General features: G+C 39.9%; 1 protein-coding gene across 19 annotated transcripts in view; it reads left to right on the top strand.

Moving 5' to 3' along the window:
- The window catches only part of LOC112587813 (potassium channel subfamily K member 16), a 377,120-nt gene that overhangs the window by 244,755 nt on the left and 110,743 nt on the right, over nucleotides 1-21,622 (top strand). For 16 of the 19 annotated variants that reach the window (XR_006639711.1, XR_006639718.1, XR_006639715.1 and 13 more), the window contains one exon: nucleotides 19,602-19,730. The exons of the other annotated variants lie outside the window; for them this stretch is intronic. The gene's annotated coding sequence lies outside the window, so the exon portion shown is untranslated. The remainder of the gene's footprint in view (nucleotides 1-19,601; nucleotides 19,731-21,622) is intronic. 19 annotated transcript variants of the gene reach the window in all.

Raw genomic sequence — 21,622 nt, 5'->3', positions numbered from 1 at the left:
TCCTATTAATTCAAACTTTAGGCAAGCCCTGCTATCAGGAAACACAAATGTATTGAATTGGAGACTATACAAGCCCCAAATGAGAGAGGAATTATTTGCGCTGCCAAAAAGGTTACAGATGTACAAAAGATTTACACGGGGTTCCTTCCTTCAGTAGTGAGTTTTCCTTGGATATTTAAAATAAAACTTGATTTATAAAATTTAAAAAATTATATCCATAAATTTTTTTCAGGGAGCACATTTCTGTGATGTGAAATATACATGCACATCACAGTGAGAGGCATATTACTTAGCAGCAGCCTCACACTAGTTAAATTTGTTGGATTCACTTAGATTTTCTTCATATATCTTTCAGGATCTGAAATGTTTTTGTTCGTTTCAAACCTTCCAAATTCAAGACTGGTAACTCTTAAATTATCTCATGCCACCACAGTGATCTTTTAACATGTAGTTCCATGATGGAGGTGTGATTTATTCCTGTAGATAAAATACCAGTCTGGGAAGCATAAAACTAGCACTGCTCACCTCTCAGTAACTGCTCAGTTATTTTGGCAACACACTCGACTTCTCTGAACTCAGTCTTCTCTTTTAGAGAAAGGATAATAATTTTTTGCCAGGGACTTGCCTCATAGGGGTGTTAAGCATTCATGAGACTAAGGTGCTCATGAACTGTTACAGATAGTGTTCAGAAGTTTTGTAGTTTTAGATTTCTGGAGGAAAAACTGGAACCAGGCAGTTGGGGGGAAGGTATTGAGACAAAATGGCCCTTTAAGTTGTATATCTAAGGGTTGGAAAAATTGTCTTAACAATCTTAACAAGAGAACAATGTTGTTTTAATAATATTTGGAAAAAATCCTGCCAAGTAGTATGATCATACTGGTGTTTCATTTCTGATGTCCAACAACATTCTTGCTAGAGGATAATATCATATGACCTTTGGACTAGAAGGGTAAGGTGACATAAGATTTTGATAAATATTATGATTTCTGAGCCTGCCTCAAAATTCTCCAGTGTTTCAGTTCCCCTGGCTACCCTTGCAGATTTCAAATCCACCTTTAAAAAGCTGCTGTATCTGACTTTAAGTCCACAATGTGTCCTTGTATGTAGCTGAATTGCCCTCTGTAAGATGGAAGACCAGTAGCTTAACCACAGCTCCTTTTAATACTTCCTTTAACAAGGCTTAGTAGCCAAGAACCTGCATTTTACTTTTAGTGTTAAAAGTCTCAGAAAACTTTAGAAAAGCCAGGAATCAAAATGTAGAAGATCAAGCTCATCAAATAGTGATAAATCATAATGCTATTCTAAGACCAGCTTTCTTTCCCTCAAGAAGCATTTTGTTCTTTGCTTATGTCAATGTGTAGGGATTTCTGAACTTTACTGGGGGATAGTCTAACATGCTCCCTCTGAGGGATGGAATTGAAGTAATAGTATAAGGGGGACACTGTGTTCCTTTTCTTGGTACGATGGATGGGAGGGTCAAAAGAATATCTCGCCTGTCAGCCAGGGATTGATCCCTTGTGACTTATTTGCTTTCTGGTCTTTGCTCCTGTCAGAATCCAGGCATCTGCTGGTGACTGGGAGGCATGAAAGAAATGGACTAAGTCTTCCCTCAGCTGAGAAAACACAATACAGGTCCCCAAAGAATGTTCACACAGTTCTTCACCTCAGGTTGAAGTGACAGTATCCTACCAGAGCCCAGGGTTCCTTTCCTCACTGACTTGTCCCCATGTACTGCCCACAGGTCTGGGGCCTCTGCTCATGGACACTCCAGATGCCTCAGTAGCAGACAGCATCCCCCTTTGACCTTTACCCTCATTCTTTTTCTGCCTCCGCAACTTGCTCCTTTGGCCTTGTGGCCAGTTCTCTCCCTTTAAAGCATCTTTATCCTCTCTGTTACAGCCTCTGGCATAAATGGTCCTTCTCTCTCTGAGCTTTGACAGGACCAAGTGCAAGCCCAGGTACTACGGATATGGTGGAAGAGGAAAAAGCTGTAAAGGAAAATCAGACTGCTTGTCTATAAAAGTTCTTTTCTAGTGTATATTCTGTACCTCATTATACTAAAAGTGTGTCTGGCTCCTGCTCAGACTAGAGTTCCATACACAGCTTTCCCTCTATTACTTTATTATTGGGTTGCCCAAGCTCCAGGAAAAGAAGGAATAGGGGAGAAAATTATAACAGCCACAAAGTGATAATGTATATTTGTATAACACTGTACAAATAACCCAGTTCTTCCTTAAATATAATAGATATCTATTAAGTATTTGTACTGAATTTCATACTGCTTTCATCTTAAATTTCTAGCTAAAAGGCCAGACTGCTTATGAATCTTCTTTTCATAAACTAGACTGTTCTTTCACCAGAATGACATAGCTGGAACAGGAGCTCAGAACTTCTAACTCTGTTCAGTGTTCTAATTTTTGTGATTAATCACATTCCCAGACTTTATTAATGGTGGATTTCTCTTGTTTGGAGAGTCTGCCATAAAAGTTTTCAGTACTAGAAATCAGGCTTGCTTTTTTCTCCCTTCAACCCCTCCTGCTTCTTCAACTTTCTTCTCTAGATTTCAAGTTGGTGTATCAGTCATTTGTGTTGGTGAGCCATCATTTCATTTTATTCAGACCACCTTGATTTTCAGGTCTTCACTTTTCTTTCCCCGGTCTATTGTCAGGCCTCCAAACTGGTGCTCACTGGTTCCATAAGCAAAATAAATTCAATTTTAAAAGCCTGTGACACTGTCTTCTTCAGTGGTCCCCTTTCATCTGTAGCAGTGTCCCTGACCTCTGGAGTGACATTCTTGTGGGAATAGAGAGGTCATGCTTAGGTTGTCTATGAGATTCGTTGAATTTTGAACTTTAATGTCAATGAAAAAATCTCTAAAAAATAATATAAGTATATTCTGGATCATTCAAATGACTATTTCATCACTGTCATAAAATTTCCATCTGTGTTGCAGATATCTTTATGATCTTTTTGACACCAAGATGTGTAACTTTAAGTGTCATGAGTTAATGAAAAATGAACAGAAGTGGACTTAATCTGTAAAGATGAGTTTGATTCACATGAAGGCCAAATGCAGTGACAGCAAATTGAAGACAGGTTTTCTGTACAGTGGCTCCAATAGAGGAAAGTGTGGGGAGAATGCAGTTACTGCATGTCATATTGTAGACTAACTAATTAACAAATGTGAGCAACAGCCACCACCAAGCCAAACCAAAAGAGCTTTAGCTCTTTGTAACATTTTCTCATAGTGAGCAGTATGATAAGGTCAGTAAAAGGTTTAACCCAATAAATATTAATTTAAACTTTGTTAGTTTGTACTTTTCCTGTGGAATTAATTGTCATGGTTTTCAGTTCAGTTCAGTTCAGTTCAGTCGCTCAGTCATCTCCGACTCTTTGAGACCCCATGAATTGCAGTACACCCGGCCTCCCTGTCCATCACCAACTCCCGGAGTTCACTCAAACTCACATCCATCGAGTCGGTGATGCTATCCAGCCATCTCATCCTCTGTCGTCGCCTTCTCCTTCTGCCCCCAATCCCTCCCAGCATCAGAGTCTTTTCCAATGAGTCAGCTCTTCTCATGAGGTGGCCAAAGTACTGGAGTTTCAGCTTTAGCATCAGTCCTTCCAAAGAACACCCAGCACTGATCTCCTTCAGAATGGACTGGTTGGATCTCCTTGTAGTCCAAGGGATTCTTAAGAGTCTTCTCCAACACCACAGTTCAAAAGCATCAATTCTTCGGCATTCAGCTTTCTTCACAGTCCAGCTCTTACATCCATACATGACTACTGGAAAAACGATAGCCTTGAGTAGACGGACCTTTGTTGGCAAAGTAATATCTCTGCTTTTGAATATGCTATCTAGGTTTAGATTCACATAAAACCTATAAACAAAGACTTTAAACCTAGTTTTCTAGATTTTTCTCTCCTTGTGGGGTCCCTCCTTGTGGAAAAATTATACTTCCCACCCTCCTGACTTTAGGTTTGGCTGAACCACTTGATTTGCAAATAGAATGTGAGTGGGAGTGATACCTGCCGTTTTCAAGGGAAGCCTTCAGAGCCAATGCAGGTCTGTCTGACCCTCTCCCTTTTTTCTTTCTGGCATGAGCCCAGCAATATTACCAAAAGGAATTGCTCCTTCAGCCTGGATCCTAGAATGAGGATTATGTAGAACCAAGAGCTCTGGCAAACTATGAAGGACACATACAAGTAGGAAATTTTTGTGCATGCATATACATACACATACGTAAAACATATACGTGTATGTGTATATACACATGTATATATGTCAATATCTCATGATTTAAGTTAACACTGAGGATTGGGAGTAATTGTTTCCTTTAAGAAGAAGTCTGCAAACCACTGAAACTGAGACCTGTAGAAAATATCCACATTCTTTAGCTTTGTAAGTCTCTTTGACATCCAACCTAGCCTATCTTTCCAGTGTCATTTCCCTTTGCCCTATTCCTCTGTCATCATTGTTCCTAAATCATCTTCTGTTCATTTAAGCATTTCTACCTTTGTTTATCCTTTTTCGTATGGGAGAAACTTGGAAAAATAATCACAGCCTGATTCATTTTGTAATGATAACCGAAACAGTCCCGGGGGAAGCACAGCCTGTTTCAGCTGCTGTGACCATGGAGTTGCTAACAAGTAGGAGCCCTGTGTGGGCAAATGTCCCCACCTTCCTGAGCTCAAGCTAACTCACCTCACATAGAGGTGGCAGCCAGTAATGAAGCCCCTAGACAAGAGCCCCGGCCTCTGAACAATGGAGTGTTTGGCTGTATTCAGTTTTACAAGTCCCTTATAAAATGTCTCCTGATAAACTGTCTTTGAGTTCCCACAGACTGTGTAAATAGGAGGTTATGAGTTATCACATCTGAAGCCTGCTGCTACATTTCCAAATTATCTCTCTCTTGGATAGCTCAGGGACTGTGGTTAGGCAGATTAATCCTAGGAGAAGTTAAGTAATTGTAATCTAAGAGAATAGACTCTATGCCCTCAAGGCCCTGCAGCTACGCACGTCCAAATCTTGCATTTAATTTATATTAAGCATGGAATTAATAAGAGTCAGTGGTAATAAAGTGTCAGAGAAAGAAATGGAAAATAGATATCATAAAATATTTATGTAATAAAAAGTAATCCATTTCACTAATATAACCCACATTTTTTTTTTCCTGATAGGTAGGACCTAATAATAAAAGCATTTAAATCACTGTAAGTAGGAATTACTATACTCTCTGTGATACATGAAAAATCCAAACACAGTCCACTTACCCAAAACACAAAATCCTGAAATAAATGATCTTTGACAGAGAATAAAATGTCCTTCTGGATACCTGTCAATGTCTAATAGCAAATTCAATATCTATTCAATAAATTATCCTTCGAGGAACATTGCTAAAAAATTTTGTAATGAAAGCAGCTGGCAGAAAAATTGAAGTGTAATTGAGTGACATCTTTTAATCATGTATGTAGGTTGGAGGTGGGTAATATAAACAGGAAAGGCAGCTCCAGAATTTCTATCCTATTACTCATGTTAAATGGCTGTCTGTATTGTTTTAACCACTGCAAATCCGTCAAGGTTTTATACAAAGGCAAGCTGGTTTTGTCTTGGAAGGATGAAGTATAAATGACACCTTTGTATATTCAACTGTGAGTTTTCTATCTTTTGGATGGCATATATGTCATTTCAATTAAAAAAATTTCTCTAGAGAAGCTGTAATAAAATCATCTCTAAATGGAAGGAATATGATTAGGGAATGAAGGATCATTTAATTGCAGAAGTTTGGAGAAGCTTGCTTTGTGTGTGTGTGTCTGTGTGTATTTCAGCATCTACCACCATCTTCTGATACCTGATCTGAACTAAAATGTTAAAGGCTAATAACAGCATTTGCATTCTTGAGTGAGTGCCTTTGGTGCCACTTTCAAATGCTCAGTACATGTATATGAGAAATACTCGTTTGAATGCTTCTCCTATTGTAAGTTACCTTAATAGAGTTCTCTATGATAGGAATATGGAAAGAGACATGTTATGACTCTGAAGCTGCCATCTCTGTGCTCTAATTTTTTGTTGATAGCCCTTTTTTTCAGGAAATTACACTTAAGTTGTTCTTCATAATTACCTCCAAGTCCGTGCTGCCCAGCAACATTATAACAAGATGCTTTTGATCCTTTGATAATTAAATGTTCCATTGAATGGTAAGAAAGACAGATCTGCCTTGTATTAATTTCTCGTCTAAAGAAAAAGGAGGTTAATGACAACTTCAGGTAGTATTAGGTAGTGTTACTATAAGATAATGAACTAATTGCCATAGGCTGGGTCTAGTGCCTTTATGTCATGAGTGAGCAAAGCACATCATCATTCAGATTTTTCTTTTAGAAAGAATGCATCTATAATCCTGTGTGCCAATTGTCTTAACAGTTTTATTTGTGGTGACTAACTCCATTCACTATCTAGATTTTTTCTATGAAAATAGTACTCTATAAGTGCCTAAAACCAAGCCCCTACCTGTAAAGTGGACACCTGGTTGCTGTGTTCAGAACTGGCATGCCCTTTCAGAAGCTGTGGCCTCTTAGAGGTCCTTAGGAAGAAGATGTGATGGTTAGTTTCATGTGTCAACTCAACTAGGCTATAGTTCCCTGTTGTTTGAGTGAGTGAGTGAGTGAAGTTGTTCAGTCATGTCCGACTCTTTGCAACCCTGTGGACTGTAGCCTAACAGGCTCCACTGTCCATGGGATTATCCAGGCCAGAATACTGGAGTGGGTTGCCATTTCCCCCACAATCCTGTGAACCAATTTTTAAATCTCTTCTATGTACCTTGTCTAAGGAAAGGTAGACACAGGTGACTTACAAATCACCAGAGAGTTTATTGGACTCGTGATGCAAGCAGGTATCATGGACTTAGCTAAACCTAGCTGCCAACAGTAAGTTTTCACATCATTTTATTTTTATTTTTTATTTTTTGGACTGGCAACTCGTTTCATATATGATATTATACGTATTTCAATGCCATTCTCCCAAATCATCCCATCCTCTCCCTCTCCCACAGAGTCCAAAAGACTGTTCTATACATCAGTGTCTCTTTTGCTGTCTCGTATCAGGGTTATTGTTACCATCTTTCTAAATTCCATATATATGCATTAGTATACCATATTGGTGTTTTTCTTTCTGGCTTACTTCACTCTGTATAATAGGCTCCAGTTTCATCCACCTCATTAGAACTGATTCAAATGTATTCTATTTAATGGCTGAGTAATACTCCATTGTGTATATGTACCACTGCTTTCTTATCCATTCATCTGCTGATGGACATCTAGGTTGCTTCCATGTCCTGGCTATTATGAACAGTGCTGCGATGAACACTGGGGTACACGTGTCTCTTTCAATTCTGGTTTCCTTAGTGTGTATGCCCAGCAGTGGGATTGCTGGATCATAAGGCAGGTCTATTTCCAGTTTTTTAAGGAATCTCCACACTGTTCTCCATAGTGGCTGTACTAGTTTGCATTCCCACCAACAGTGTAAGAGGGTTCCCTTTTCTCCACACCCTCTCCAGCATTTATTGCTTGTAGACTTTTGGATCGCAGCCATTCAGACTGGTGTGAAATGGTACCTCATAGTGGTTTTGATTTGCATTTCTCTAATAATGAGTGATGTTGAGCATCTTTTCATGTATTTGTTAGCCATCTGTATGTCTTCTCTGGAGAAATGTCTATTTAGAGTTCTTTGGCCCATTTTTTGATTGGGTCATTTATTTTTCTGGAATTGAGCTGTAGGAGTTGCTTGTATATTTTTGAGATTAATTGTTTGTCAGTTGCTTCATTTGCTATTATTTTCTCCCATTCTGAAGGCTGTCTTTTCACCTTGCTTATAGTTTCCTTTGTTGTGCAGAAGCTTTTAAGTTTAATTAGGTCCCATTTGTTTATTTTTGCTTTTATTTCCAATATTCTGGGAGGTGGGTCATAGAGGATCCTGCTGTGATGTATGTCGGAGAGTGTTTTGCCTATATTCTCCTCTAGGAGTTTTATAGTTTCTGGTCTTACGTTTAGATCTTTAATCCATTTTGAGTTTATTTTTGTGTATGGTGTTAGAAAGTGTTCTAGTTTCATTCTTTTACAAGTGGTTGACCAGTTTTCCCAGCACCTCTTGTTAAAGAGATTGTTTTTAATCCATTGTATATTCTTGCCTCCTTTGTCAAAGATAAGGTGTCCATATGTGCATGGATTTATCTCTGGGCTTTCTATTTTGTTCCATGGATCTATATTTCTGTCTTTGTGCCAGTACCATACTGTCTTGATGACTGTGGCTTTGTAGTAGAGCCTGAAGTCAGGTAGGTTGATTCCTCCAGTTCCATTCTTCTTTCTCAAGATAGCTTTGGCTATTCGAGGTTTTTTTGTATTTCCATACAAATTGTGAAATTATTTGTTCTAGCTCTGTTCACATCAGTTTATAGACAAAAGCACCCTCATCACTGAAGCATGTTTAGCAAGTGCTCCCAATTCAAACCATCTCTTGACGCACACTTGCCCATCCCATTATAAGCAGGTGGCAATGTGTTCCCTAATGCAGTCTTTGCCACCAGCATGGAGGTGCCAGTGTTCAGTGTCCTCATCAACAGCAGGTGTATGAACCAGTGGCCATTCAATATGGAGAAGTAGCCATAAAAGTTAGGGGCTTCCAGATTCTTGACAGCAAAGGCCCTGCTTAGCATTGCAGTGTTCTCTCCAATAGCTTTCTTGTCTCTTATCTCTGCGCAGCTTAATGTCTTAAGAGTCTTGCCTACAGGCATGATTTTCATGTCTGTATTTGCTGCTCACTCTGTCAACCATTGCAATATGGTCCTAGACTTTACCACTCTATAAACACAAACCCTCCTGCTGTTAATCCAAGTATACTTAGTCTTTATTTTACTTAATGTCTTAATTTGATCAATCCGCTTCTCTTGGCCACACTCTTCTAACAATCTCTTCCTTTGTCTTCTGCAATCAGTTCTCTCATAGTTTGTATCCTCTTCATCTAGATTCATTGCTTCAGCATTCTTCAATCCGAGTGGTCTGTTATGGGTTGAATAATGTCTCCTAAAAGATGTGTCAAAGTCCTAACTGCTGGTACCTGTGAATGTGACTTTATTTGGAAATTGGTTCTTAGTAGATGTAATCGAGTTAAGATGAGGTCACTAGGATAACTCCCAATCCCGTATGACTGGTGTCCTTGCAAGAAAAGCAAATACTATGTGAAGATAAAGTCACACTGGAGAAGAAAGCCTTGTGACCACAAAGACAGAGATTGGAGTCATGTATCTCCAAGCCAAGGAATGCCAAGGACGGCCAGCAAATATCAGAAGCTAGAAGAGGCAAGGAAGGATTCTGAGTGATTTCACAGTGAGCATGGCTCTGCCAACACCTTGATTTCAGACTTCTAGCCTGCAGAACTGTGAGACAACTTTTTAAATCTAAAGTTGTTTCAAGGCACCTGGTTTGTGGTACTTTGTTACAGCAGCCTTAAGAAACTAGTACAAGGTCCTACGAGATGCTCTAAGAATCGAAGTACTTTTAATATGTTTTCTATTGGATCCTTCCTCTGGTTAATAACATCTAGGCTCTTGTGTGAGCAATTTTCTTAGTGGAAACAGGGTAGGCATGCTTAGACAAGCTGACATAAGTACAGTCTGTCATTCTAAATCACACTGCCTTGTATTGAGAAGCTGTAATGTACAGCAACTCAGGCCTCCAGGAGCTGGGCCTTCCACTGCCTCTGTCTGCAGCATTCTATACATGGATTTGTCCTGAATAGGTCATATCAATCTGTCTCTTGTTTGCTTATGGTTCCTGGGGATCTGACAATGATGAAAGACCCATATGTTCCCAGGAAAGATTCTCGTGGATACATTTCTTCTGTGCAGGCTTTCTAGCTCAGTCGCTCTCTGCAGCTGAATTTCAATTTATAATACATTCCGTGAGAAGCATGTCCTTGGGCAACTCTGTCCCCAGTGGAATTGTCTGATGAAGTGGGCTCTGGTAACCACTCAGGAGGCTGCATATGCTTTGATTACTGCTCATGAGGTTTCTATTTCTTTAAGGAGCTTAATGAGATTTTTCTGGGGGGCAAAAATAATAATTTTCCATTTTTTAGTAGCTCTGCTGATAGGAGTAAAAATTGCACATCCCTTTCACAGACCATGAAACAATGCTCCTCGTTTATTTCTTTTGTGAGGTAGAAAGTGAGATGTCTTCTGGCCCATCGTATCTTAAGAAATATCGAGAAAAGCATAATTAAATATAAATATTAATTATCTTTTAAAAGATACATAATTTAAAACATGTCATTTCTGAGGTTTGCCAAGTATGGGATGCTGAGGGTACTTTGAGTAGAAAGCAATTTCAACAGCCAAAAAAATGATGTTGTAGCTGAAAAAAAAATGTCTGCATTCACTTACTTTTATTTGGACATAATTATAGTGGAAAGATAGTCTTTTTAGTAAATTCTAACTTATTAAAAAATTTTTTTAGTAAATTCTAACTTATTAAAATGTTTTTTTTTTCCCTCTCCACAATTCTTCCTTGATTTATTTATTTATTTTTGGCTTCTGCATGTAAAAGCACTTTTATAACTTAAGTGGTTCTGAGTTCGTGGTTGACAGCCAAGTGTTTTAATAACTTTCCCCCTTAGTTTGATGACAAATGCATCACTGAGTGCTCGGCTGCCTGGAAGATCACTAACAGTGGCATTCATTTCTCTGAGGAGGCTGGGAATATAAAAAATATGCAATCAGGAGCATTCTAAATGCAATAGCAAATTTAGCTGATGGAACGTGCAGAATACTAATGGAACATGCACCGCCAGCTGAGCCTGCTGTGCACTTGGGCGTCGCAGGCTGAGAATAATGACCTTGCTCAGGACTTAAGCAGAGTGGGTCGGTACAGTTGGTGACAAATAGATGCCTCTGATTACACTCTAGACACCTTCCCTCTCCTGGGAGCTTCACATCCTAGCTGTGCACAGGAAAGCTGCCAGCTCAATTCAGGTCACATATCAACTCAGTTCTGGGTGTGGGGCCCAGAATAGGGCAAAGGGGGGAAACAACTTGCAAAGTTCACAGCAGTCTAGCTTCAGAATATCTGACTCTGCCCAACAGAGCCCCGAAATTAATTTTAAAAATTAAATAAAACACCTGTTCACTCCTTTCCCTTGCTGCTCCAGAGTCTTTAAACATTAAAAATATGGAATCTCTGAAGAAACATCTGCCTTCTACAAAGAGCAAAAAAGGACTAAATGACTGCCTTACAGTGAAAGGAGAGAAGTGAATGAGGTCTTTGGGAAAAATTCCCCAAAGCACCTTTTGCCCCATGTGGGTACTGTGTAGAAACACAAAAATGTCATTATTGACAGTGATCACAGTTGCCTGAGTACCTTCCTGATTTTCATGCCACAGAGCTCAGAGATTGCTCCTATTTGTGTACTCATTTTTTAGATGAGGAAACTGACACTGTGAGGCTCAGTTTCTCCAATGTCAAGCAGCTCGTGAAGGCAGAACTAGGATTTGCACACAGGCTGAGGTGGGTCTTAATTGCTATATTTTATTTCCATTCTAGTCTTTCAAGCAGCTTTTACTATTGGAATAATGTTACTGTTTTCTCCTGGAAATTCAATTCAGGAAAAACATACCAAAAATTCTAATGATACCAATGTGACAGAGTCACTATCTTATGGTCAGTAAAACTAGTAAAAAGGATCAAAAATTTATTTGAATTTTAAAAATTTAAGTTATGACAGAGTTATTTTGGAAGATGGTACTTAAGTGCATTTCCTTGTTTATCATCCTGCTGCTGGTTAGGATATAGAAGAATGTGAAAAACCTTACTGCCACTGAGACAAGAGGAAATCATTGGCTAAAAAAACAAATCACACTTTTTTTAAAAGCTGTGGTAAGCATCGTCCAAAATGGCTGCCTGCAATCCCTCCCTGTACCTTGTATGGTTCCCTTCCACATTTTACAGGAGTTGGTCCACGGGTCCCAAAGAATATGATAGATGCAGTGGGCTTCCCAGGCGGTGCAGCGGTAAAGAATCTGTCTGCCAATACAGGAGACATAAGAGACACAGGTTTGATCCCTGAGTTAGGAAGATCCCCTGGAAGAGGAAATGGCAACCCACTCCGGTACTCTTGCCTGAAAAATCCCATGGACAGAGGAGCCTGGTGGGCTGCAGTCCATGGGGTCACAACTGAACACACAACACACTCATAAATGGGATGTCACTTTCAAGAACAGGTTGTTAAAGACTTTCATTTGGTTGCTGTCTTGCAATCTTGCTCTGTCTTGGGTCATTCACTCTGGGGGAAGCCAGATGCCATGTTGTGAGAAGCCCCATGAAGAGCCCCGCAGGGCAAAGATTGAGACTTTTTCCAACAGCCATCAAGGAACTAAGGCCTCCACCAGCAATCTCAGCCCTAGTTAGGCTCTCAGATAACTGACAGCCACAGTCTCTGCTGACAGCCTGGTACAACTTCATGAGGGATCTTGAGCCAGGACCACCCAGCTAAACCACTCGCAATTCCTGACCCTCAGAAACTGTGAGATAATATTTTTTTTTAAGCTGCTAAATTTGGGGAGTAATTTGTTATGCATTAATAGATGACTAGTGCAGCAAGTGCTGTGGACCCGAATAATCAGAAGAAGCTAAGATCCAGAGGCCAGACCCTCCTAGGAAAGCCAAAGAAGGAACTTACTACTTGTAACTAAGTATAATCAAAAGAATACACAACAATTTTTATTTGAGATGAGAGCAAATCACAACCAACTTATTGACTCCATGGATAAATAATTCTCTTTTTCCTTCTAGTAGTAGGAAAATTCTGTATTCTGTGAAACTTCTGCTAATCAAGGAGCCAGAAAATAAGTTTCCTTTTGGCTTTGCCATTGACTGCTGTGGTGTCAGCTTTCATAATGTTCTTATATATTTCAGAGGGTAATGATAATAATATTGACCTTCCTCTTCAGAGTGATGTGAAAAATTACTAATTATTGTTGGCAAGATACCCCAGAATAATAGAATACTCTGTGAGTATTACATAATAGCAATGAACAGTGCAACCATCTCACAAAGTTGGTAGAACATGCCTTCGTAAGTCATGAAGTCTCGCATAATATGTATCTCTTTTGTCCTTTACATCTTGGGCCATGACTTTATAGTGAATCAAAGGATGACTTCAAAGAACCACATTTATTCTGCCATGATTCTCTTTTAAGATCACGCCATTCCGCAGAAAGTCTGGTTTGAAAATATTCTCAGACTGTGGACTCCTTCACCTTCATAGCGATGTGGATTGATTGCATGAAAATGAAGTCGCTTAATCGTGTCCGACTCTTTGCGACCCCATGGACTGTAGCCTACCAGGCTCCTCCCTCCATGGGATTCTCCAGGCAAGAGTACTGGAGTGGGTTGCCATTACCTTCTCCAAGGGATCTTCCCGACCCAGGGATCGAATCCGGGTCTCCCACATTCCAGGCAGACGCTTTAACCTCTGAGCCACAGCCTATTGTTTGTACAGAAATAAATCACTATTATTGCAACTGACTCAGTGACAGCCTGCTGACCAGAGCCTGGTCTCTGATGGAAGCAGCTATGCCTGCTTGATCTCAGCTACTTTGTTACTTTCCCATTAGTGTTTAGCCCAAAGCCACCTGTGAGGCTCCCCTCCTACTATGACTGGTGTAGGGTGAGGTGAAGAAGGATTAAGACTGTCTATCACAAATATCTCATCCACTGCCAAGAATCATTAATGCAATGACTTTAGAGTAGAGTGATTCTTTGGGGCTAAGGATTTGTTTCTTTAGAAGGCTCCCTTTGCATGCAGCCGTGCTAAGTCCCTAAGTCGTTTCCAGCTCTCTGACACACTATGGACTGTAGTCTGCCAGGCTCCTCTGTCCATGGGATTCTCCAGGCAAGAATACTAGAGTGGATTGGCATGCCCTAAATTCAGAGACACAAAAATCTAATTGTAAATGAAATTGCATGCTTATACCAGAGAATTTGAACCATAAAAATTATACAAAAGAAAATACTTTTCTTCCTTCCATCATTATACATATTTATTGTTAACATTTTAACCATATTTCCTTTCAGTAATTTTCTCTACATGTTTAGAAGTTTTATACCTAATTTTTTAAATAACATTATATTACAAGGGCTTTCCCATGTCATCAAATATTCTTTGAAAACATTATTTTTAATAGATGTGTTGAAGCCATGCATTCTGGGAAACAATCTCACTCAGAAGGACAATGCAGATAGTGGAGTGCAGTTTATTACACTGGTGAGCCCAAGGCAGAGTCTCCTCTTAGCCAAGGACCCTGACCAGTTTTTATGAAACCTTATATACTGTGGTGTTGGAGAAGACTCTTGAGAGTCCCTTGGACTGCAAGGAGATCCAACCAGTCCATTCTGAAGGAGATCAGCCCTGGGATTTCTTTGGAAGGAATGATGCTAAAGCTGAAACTCCAGTACTTTGGGCACCTCATGCAAAGAGTTGACTCATTGGAAAAGACTCTGATGCTGGGAGGGATTGGGGGTAGGAGGAAAAGGGGACAACAGAGGATGAGATGGCTGGATGACATCACTGACTCGATGGACGTGAGTCTGAGTGAACTCCGGGAGTTGGTAATGGACAGGGAGGCCTAGCGTGCCGGGATTCATGGGGTCGCAAAGAGTCGGAGACGACTGAGCCACTGAACTGAACTGAACTGATATACCCTAAGTGTCTGTGCCCAAACCCACCTCCCCAAATTCCCTGAAAACTAGTCTGAACAAAGGAGAAGAAAGATACAATCAAAGTTAACTTAAGGCATTCATATGCCTTAAGCCTAGGTAGTTAACAGTGAACAATTATCAATAGGCCTGTGGTCACACCCCAATAAGCAAAATAGAATTTACGATTCTATTCAGTTACACAGATAATTAGGGTATTCTTTTAGGCGACTGAGAGTCTAGGTACAAGCCCTGGGGTTCTTCCATGGGGGGGGGGGGGGCGGGGGTCTGGTTTTCCAGTTGGTGCGTCGTTTCCATAGATACTGGGCATATAACTCAAGGTCCCCAGTCTGGCCCAAAATGGAGTCCTGCTTTCAAGATAGAGCCTATTCTGTCTGTTTCCTCCTTCAGATGCATGGTATTTTGTTGTATTGAGTTATTATAATTTATGCAATTCCTTATTGTTGAGTATTTATGCTATTTTTTATTTCTTTTCTGTTAAAATAATACTTTTGCACATTTTTGTTTGCATTTCTGAGTATCTCCTTAGGGTAACTTTCAGAAGTTTAATTATTGGGTCAAAAGATATAAACTTTTTTGGGGGAGTCTTAATACATTTAATAAAATACTTTCCAGAAATTTGCATTCTTATCAGGGTATCTCATACTGCTGCTGCTAACATCTAAACAAGTGGAGTGATGAATATTATCATTATAACACCTAAACTCAATATTATCATTGAAAAACTGTTTACAGTTTGGATAGGTGTAATGGTATTATGGGTTAATTTTAATTCTTTTAATCGGTAGTAAGATTTAGCACAACACAGCACAAGGTTAAACTTTTTAATGTGTTTATTGGTAATTTATCTCACATAAATTACTGATTGACTTTCTTGGTAGTTTTCAAGTGACGGAGCCAAGCAACCTGGTGGAATAATTGTCAGGGGTCAAGAAAAATAATCTGGGAACAGAAGGAGATGGGTTTCTTTAACTGCACTAGTTTCCTCAAATTTGGAAATTTGCATGTTCTTTGCCCTTCGGGTTCTCATGGAAGTGGCTGATGGGGCCCTGTGGATGGATTTCTTTCCTGAGATGTGTCAGTAAAATGAATGAAGGAATGCTGAGCAGGGAGAACGTCAGACTGCGTCTCCAAAGTAACAGTTTATAACAACAGTTAATGTGCTTATTGAATTCTGTACATAAATTATTTAATTTTTCCCAAACTCAAAGATGGGGTATTATTATCCTTAGTGGATAGATGAATAATTGAGGCTCTGAAAAGTTAAATAATTTGCCCAAATTCTCAGAGTTAACAATAGGTGGAGCCGGAATTTAAACGTAGTGCATTCTGCCTTAAATCCACTCTTAATCACACAATGAGGCAGCAATAGGCTAAGACCAAAGTGCATGCTGGCTGTTTCCTGTCTCCAGGCCCTCCCTGCTGGCATTTTGCCAACTATCTCCTTGTTCAGAAGCTTGCTGATCCAGGTGGAAGGGCAGAGGATATTCAGAAGGTCTTAAGAATGATGACTTTCTGTTTTGGGAAATGGTACTTTGGATAAGACTGGGATAGTGAGGACTAGGGAAGGAAATCCTTCACTTGTTTAGATGTTCTGCAGAATAAGTAATGGTCTCAGGGCTTTTAAGTATTCTTTCTTGTCTTTCTGAGGCTCTTGGGACTCTTCCAGCCTCCATGACTGTGTGCACACAGGGTTGTATATATTGGGGTTTTAGGGCAACCAAGTTGGGACAACCTCATAAAGCATGCTGGAATGATGGAAAGAATAATTCCCCTGGAGTCATGTACAAGAACTTCCACAGAAGCAATAGTCTCTTTGATTATTTTTTTCTATAGCTGGTGAAAGGAATCCTATGTTAGAGTTAAGCATGTGGTTGAACTGCTATTGAAAATATGTTAAGCCACAGAAAATAACTTGGGTTAGATATGTAGGAACGCTCTGTCTGGCTTCTAAACTCTTCGTAACAGCTAGTTTATCATTATACTGCATGGGGAATGTCTATGTTTATGGCACATTAGAAATGTCTTTGTGTGTCAACTGAAGGGCAACATGCTAAAAAGGGAAAGCAGAGTGAACCAGAGACATAAGGAAGAGATTATTCTTGCTCTGAAAGCAGCAAAGAATAAATCTTTTTTTTTTTTTTAACTACACTGGAATACTTTAAACATGTCATTTATGTTTCTTGAATTCTTCCACAAAATCTACTTTTTCATCACCTAAAAAAGCATTAGCTCGGCTTGAGATCTGAATGTGGCATAGATTTACTGCTCGTATTCAGTTGTTCAGGTCTCCTAGCTGTCCACCCTATAAAAGCAACACTCTAAATTTGTTAAAGCATCATTGATTTTCTACTCTAACAAGCTTGGGAAAAGACTAGTTTTCAGTGCAAATCTTTCATTTAATTAAGTATATTTACAAAATCTGTCTATTTTTATGAATATGCTTAATACGTCCCTTCTTAGATTTTTCCTAAGAAGTTTAAACTGTGCCCATTCAACTCTTTTATGTACAGTATACTCCTTTCTGTCCAGAGACCCTTAATATTAATATATGCTTTAGGCGACTATGTAATAGGCCCCTCCTAACTGGCCACTTTCACAGCCTCACCATTTTCCAGTTGTTGTTTTTTCTTGCCCTCCTCTGTGTTTACCCTCCTTGAGTGTTAGAGGAAGGTCTGTCTGATGAGCAGTTTCCTCGGTGAGAGACTTCTCAGGACTTGTTTTCATAAATAGCTAAAAATTATTGAGTGTTAGCTATGTTCTAGGCACCAAACCAGAACTTGGTGTGGATTGAAATTAAAAGACGCTTACTCCTTGGAAGAAAAGTTATGACCAACCTAGATAGCATATTGAAAAGCAGAGATGTTACTTTGTCAACAAAGGTCCGTCGAGTCAAGGCTATGGTTTTTCCAGTGGTCATGTATGGATGTGAGAGTTGGACTGTGAAGAAAGCTGAGTGCTGAAGAATTGATGCTTTTGAACTGTGGTGTTGGAGAAGACTCTTGAGAGTCCCTTGGACTGCAAGGAGATCCAACCAGTCCATTCTAAAGGAGATCAGTCCTGGGATTTCTTTGGAAGGAATGATGCTAAAGCTGAAACTCCAGTACTTTGGCCACCTTATGTGGAGAGTCAACTCATTGGAAAAGACTCTGATGCTGGGAGGGATTGGGGGCAGGAGGAGAAGGGGATGACAGAGGATGAGATGGCTGGATGGCATCACTGACTCGATGGACGTGAGTCTGAGTGAACTCCGGGAGTTGGTGATGGACAGGGAGGCCTGGCATGCTGCAATTCATGGGGTCGCAAAGAGTTGGACACGACTGAGAGACTGAACTGAACTGAACTGATGAAGTGAAGTGAAGTGAAGTTGCTCAGTCATGTCCAACTCTTTGCGACCCCATGGACTGTAGCCTATCAGGCTCCTCCGTCCATGGGATTTTCCAGGCAAGAGTGCTGAAGTGGATTGCCATTTCCTTCTCCAGGGGATCTTCCCGACCCAGGAATCAAACCCTGGTCTCCCACATTGCAGGCAGACGCTTTACCGTCTGAGCCACCAGGGAAGCCCTGACAATAATATATATAATAATATAATGCTCACTATAGCCCTATGAAATTGGTATTGTTAATATTCATAGTTTGCTCATAAGAACACAGAAGGTCAGAGAGATATATGAATTACATTGCCTGTGATCAGTCATTGTAAGTGCTATCTGTCAGTAAAATGCTCACTGTGGGCCTGGATCTGAATTTCTTAAGCCTCACTCCAGAGCCCTGCTCTCTTCCTTGGGAATGGAAGGGGACGGCGTGGGGGGGTGGGGGGATTGGGGTTGAGGTGCGGGGACAGGGTTGTCTGGGCTCATTGCCCCAAGGCAAACAAGCAATGGAAATTTCCTAGGCTTGGTAATAAGGAACAAAGAGGTTTCCTGAGGGATTTCCTAAGTTCCAGGCCAAGAAGATTCTGGACATAAGGTGTAGTCATGTGAGTGAGATTGCCATTTTCAGAATCTGAGAAGTGTGGGGAGATCAGCTCTCCCCCACACTAGCCCTCAATGGGCTGGATGAGACCCACCCATATTGAGGAGAGCAGTCTGCTTTACTCTACCAATTCAAATGTTAATCTCTTTCAGAAATACCCTCACCTACACAACCAGAAGTATTTAACCAGATATTTGAGCATTTAGTGGCCTAGTTACCTTAACATATAAAATTACTCATCACAAGTCCACTTCTTGTCAACTTGGCACTCATACACGTCTCGGTAGACCATACTTAACCTCCAAATAAAGACAGGGACAAGGTCGTAATTCCACCTAACATAATACAGCTATCCTGCAAACTGAAAATGCGCTAATGCCTCACCCAGAAGAGGAGGTAAATTGTTGAGTCATGATTACTCTTCTTGATATCCCGTAACTGAAATATGATGCAAACTTAACAACACTTAAATACTGGGATATAAAGTTGACATCTTATGTTGTATGATAAGAGAATAAGAGAGGGAAGAAACAAATATAAATGTGTGTGTATGTGTGTTTGAGTCCAGAATAAGTATTCTGGATACCCAAATCTCTGGGTGCAGGAAGCATCTAACACTAGCTTATCACTGGCTGTGAACATTTGACTTGCTTTTGAAGTGATTAATTTTTATTTTGGACAAACATTAGGGGCATAAAATTACATTCTGGCATTTCTGCATTTACTGGCTAGAATACTGTCTCTTTTGTTTGTAGCTTTTTGTATGGAGTATGGAGATGAGATGAATCTTGAGGTGTTTAAGACAATGGAGTCAGCACTTAAACAGGATTTAGTGTGTCTTACATCTTTTTATCCCTTCACAGGTTGCTCTCCTGATCTCCTCTCCCTAAGGCTGTTGAGGCTAAATACAGTCTCTAGAAAAGATGATGGAGAAGCACTGGCGACCCACTCCAGTACTCTTGCCTGGAAACTCCCATGGGCGGAGGAGCCTGGTAGGCTGCAGTCCATGGGGTTGCGAAGAGTCGGACACGACTGAGCGACTTCACTTTCACTTTTCACTTTCATGCATTGGAAAAGGAAATGGCAACCCACTCCAGTGTTCTTGCCTGGAGAATCCCAGGGATGGGGGAGCCTGGTGGGCTGCCGTCTATGGGGGTCGCACAGAGTCGAAGATGACTGATGTGACTTAGCAGCAGCAGCAGCAGCAGAAAAGATGAAATAGAGGCTGACTTTTTTTGGCTTTTAACTCTTTTATTATATGCATTCTTAGAATATAAGATTTGGGCTTTTATAATATATTCTTTTTTCCAGCTTTCTTTTTTTAAAAATTATTTTTAATTGAAGAATAATTACAATATTGTGTTGGTTTCTGCCATATATCAACATGGATCTGCCATAGGTATACAAATGAGGGGCTAACAACATTTTAACTCTTTTCCTTTTTTCTTTTGAACACTTCTTCCTGAGTTTCCCTCTCAGTCCCTGAGGTATCTCTTGACAATCTTGGCCATATTTGATATCATATTATTGTTTCTCTGAGTCACATATATGTCTTATCAAAGCCAAGTCATTTCTTTTCCTTGAAAAATTTAGGTGAAATACTTTGTTAAACATTTGTATTTAGTTTTCTGTAACCCCAAATTTGTATTCACCTGCTTTTTCTTTAATAGTTTATCCAATTTTCCTCCCTAATAACCACCCCCACCATTTTGGCTATTTTTACAGTTAACTATAATGAGGGTGATATTTAATCAAAATTTTATTGAATTGATTTGCTCTGGAGCTCAAAGCTAATGGAGACAGGGGAGAAAAAAAGGTGAAAATGTAGATTTTACAGGTAGTATTCTTGGATTTTATTCTAACACTGGAATTGCTTTATCCCGGATGTGTGAGATGTACGTTTCACCATTCTGGCCTTAGTTTCCCAGTCTGCAAAATAAGACCTTTCTTATCTTTTAGGGAAGCTATGAGGATAATATGATAGCATATTTGAAAGAGCTCTGAGCACTTAGCATGAAAGACATCATAATCTGTTTCCTATTATCTTGTGTTATAAAGAGGACTAGCATAAGGAATAATTTAGGACCTCAGTGCTACAAAAATAATTACATACACTTATTCAACCTGTCTTTTACTCTTCCTCATATATGTCTATTCTATTAATGTCTGTCCTGGAGCGGGTAGATAGGGTGGAAACGCTCCTAGACTGGTTGGCATGGAAACTCACCCCAGAGCATACTGGGAGCATACTGGGAGCATGCAGGCAGTCCTTGGACCCAGCTGTGTAGCAGGTGTGACAACACCCCTCCCTGTGAAAAATCACTGTGGAACTAAGGAATGCCTAATTTGACTAGAACTAGAATAATAGAAATATAATTGAGTTGTAAATACGCTGTTATCCCTTCTCTTAAAAAAAAATACTTGAATACCTTATGACAAGATAGGCTTTAAATCAGTCTTTCTTGGCACATCATCATCTGCCTTATGGAAGTAATCCATTTAAAGGAGCACTAACAGGGTCTACCGTCTGCTGCGATAGATGCTTTTAGTGATGTCTGCCCGTCCTGTACCAGTACACTTTCTCTGGAAATATCCTCTCCCTCCAGAGTGCCAAATGTTTGTATTGTGATCCACCCTGACTGGATTAGAACTGAAGACTCACTTTGGATATACAATATACCTTTCCCCTAGAATGGGGAATTGGAAGTGTTGATTTTTAAAAAATCATTTAACAGATGTTTATCGAGCAGTTTCTGAGATATGAAATTCTAGCATGGGAGAGAGATGGGGTGGAACAAACATGAATTTGCTAATATATTTTATACAAATTAATTTGGTTTTGGCTGCGCTGGGTCTTCGTTGTTGCACAGGCTTTCCTATAGTT

Source organism: Bubalus bubalis, chromosome 11 (assembly GCF_019923935.1).
Source record: "Bubalus bubalis isolate 160015118507 breed Murrah chromosome 11, NDDB_SH_1, whole genome shotgun sequence".
Lineage (NCBI taxonomy): Eukaryota > Metazoa > Chordata > Mammalia > Artiodactyla > Bovidae > Bubalus > Bubalus bubalis.
Note: the sequence above shows the minus strand (reverse complement) of the source record. Positions and strands in the feature narration are given on the sequence as shown.